This window comes from Cebus imitator, unplaced genomic scaffold, assembly GCF_001604975.1.
Source record: "Cebus imitator isolate Cc_AM_T3 unplaced genomic scaffold, Cebus_imitator-1.0 Scaffold15, whole genome shotgun sequence".
Lineage (NCBI taxonomy): Eukaryota > Metazoa > Chordata > Mammalia > Primates > Cebidae > Cebus > Cebus imitator.
The window spans coordinates 4,129,809-4,132,654 of record NW_016107330.1 but is presented as its reverse complement, the minus strand read 5'-3'; positions in this window follow the sequence as shown (position 1 = coordinate 4,132,654).

Below are 2,846 nucleotides of genomic sequence, written 5' to 3'. Positions count from 1 at the left end.
CACCATGCCCAGCTGAATTTTTGTATTTTTAGTAGAGATGGGGTTTCACCATGTTGACCAGGATGGTCTCGATCTCTTGACCTCATGATCCACCCGCCTTGGCCTCCCAAAGTTCTGGGATTACAGGCTTGAGCCACCGCGCCCGGCCCACCTACTCTTTGTGACTTCATCACTTCCATTTTGCCATTGAGAGAGCTGGCTTGGGTCTGGAAGTAACTTGCTGGGGGGACGCAGCCTGTCAGTGATGGAGCGGGATTTGGCCACAGGTCCTCTGAACCCTGCATGCACCATCTCTCTTACCTACCTACATTCCCTTCTTAAGTCAGCAGGTGCAGGCCTGACAAGGACAGCGTGGAGGGATGCATTTCTTGAGGCTGCATGCGGAGCTCCTGGAAGAGCAGCCTGCAGTTGCTAAATGCGCCCAAGATGACTTTATTTCAAACTCAAATCCAACATCTCAGATCCCCCCCGAGAAGAGTCAATATCTTGTCTTACTGACTTGCTCTGAAGACCTTATGACTAGAGGATTCCAGCATCACAGTCTAATTCATCAGTAATGAATGCCGTGGTGACAGCGGGTACCACTAGTACGGCCCTGGACCTGGGCAAGAGGGGCCCTATCTTGGGTCCAGTGCTTTGGGGGATCTGCTCCAGTCCTCCTCCAGCTGCGTTCTTCCCCAGGGAGCAAGGAGTCTATGGCCACCTGGAACGTGTCCCCTTCTAGAACATTTTCTGGGTACTTGTGTTGTACGGGAGCGAGTGTAGAAAGTTAGCACCAAGACAAAAGTATGCCAGATTGCAGGGTCATTTATTATGCTGGCGACCACAGAGGACTCACGTCTCTCCAACCTGTGGTGTCGAAAGGAGGGTGCCAAGACTTTTTATACCCGGAAAACCACCTTGGGAGTGGGGGTGAGGAGCGGGGATGGGGATGAAAAGTCTTCAGACATTCCGAGGGCTAGTGGATTCTGTAAATCACCTCCTGGGCAGAGATGAGGGTGGGGGTCTCCGGACATTCCAAGGGCCAGGGGACTTTTGTCATTCCACTTGTTACTTAAGTGGTTGACAGAAGTCAAGATAAACATTTGTTTACACATTGTCTGGGTAGTGTTAGAAGTCACAGATCTTAGTTACTTATTACAAGTCACAGGAGCCAGGATGGAATTAGCTTGGGCTGCTTATTTTGGTTATTACCGGTAAGCAAAGCCTAGCAATTCTGGCAGTTACTAATAAGAAAAGGTAAGCAGCTTTACATAGTTTGCAGAACAAACTAGCAGTTCTATTTACAGAAGCCAAGGCCAGCAGTTAGGGTGAGGAGAATGGGGCAGCTGTTACAACTTATTTTAAAAAACAGCTTTTTCTTTTATAAAATGATATTGTTCAGGCTCTGACTCTAGGCCCGCTACAGCACAATATCACACTTGGAGCCCCAGATTTCTGGCAAAAATGATTCCAAGCTTGGATATGGGCACCTTCCCAGCATCCCTGCTTTCAGCCAGACTGAGTGGCCCCCAGGATGGTGGCGGGGAATGTGAATAGAGGTTGGATGCGCAGAGTGGGATGTCCACACAGGTACTCATAGACCCCTAAGGAACAGGGTGGAGCTGGGGATGGGCGATCAGCTCAGCTGTCCCCACAATGCCATATTCTGCAGCAGATTTCCAAGAATTTCATAATTTACCATTTCGACCTGGTCTTCCAAGTCATTAAGAAGGTACTTTTGTCAAGATAACTGGTTAGAACATTTTCCTTCACAGTTTATCTGCATGTGTGACTTGTAAATATTGAGAGATCAGTGTCTGGAGGGTATTTGCACTCTCATCCTGGCTTCACAGATGTTACAGGTGACTCTGGGTACCACGGCAGGGACCAAGGGGAGGCCACGTGCTCTGGCTCCGGCCTCAAGATGCAGCAACAACACTTCAACCTTGCAGTGCTGGTCCAACTAGGCTTTATCCTAGAAGAGAGGCTAAGAAATGCATGTGCACAGACTGCTTTCCTTGGTGACAGAAGGGTTTGCAGGAAACATCCATACTGCTGTTGCCACTGCCTCCTCTCCTCCTCCCCCTCCTCCCCAATGTCCCTAGAGGCTCAGATGGTCAAACTCAAAGGCACGAATCCTAAGTGCATCAGTGGCTGGGGCAGGTGGTATTCCAACTCTATTCAATTTAACTGGACCCAGAGCACATCCAGGCTCTGAGTCTCATTAATATCCTGCCACCGCCCACTGAGCCAGCCACCAGCCCTGTGCTTTGGCCATAAATTCCTTTTTAGTGACCTCTAGTGGCCTTAAGTGTTAAGTAATTTATTATTTGCAAAGTGGTCTATTCAAACACCCCTGCGGTGAAATCTACCCAAAGCAAACCCCTGTAGGTTTCATTTGCCTGCAATCCACAAGGTATCTTTGTTCTTTAAGTCCTCAGGCCAGTAAACACACATGCAAACTTTACATTGTTTTTCCACAGAAAAGATTTTTTTTTTTTTTTTAAATAAAAAGACCACTGTTCTCTGCTGTTTGCAAATGCAATCTGTTTTTTATAAACACACTTCCAGGGTGAAAATGAGTTATTATAATTTGGCCTTGGAAAAAAAATACAAGGTACTTTTAGTGTAAAACTTTATACCCACATTCAGGACCAGTAATCATGGACTCATTTGTTCTCTGTAGTTCCACTGGAACTTGAGCTGGGAGTTGGATTTCTGAGAATCATTCAGAGTTTGACACTCAGCCGGGCGCGGTGGCTCACGCCTGTAATCCCAGCACTTTGGGAGGCCGAGGCGGGTGGATCACGAGGTCAAGAAATCGAGACCATCCTGGCCAACATGGTGAAACCCCGTCTCTACTA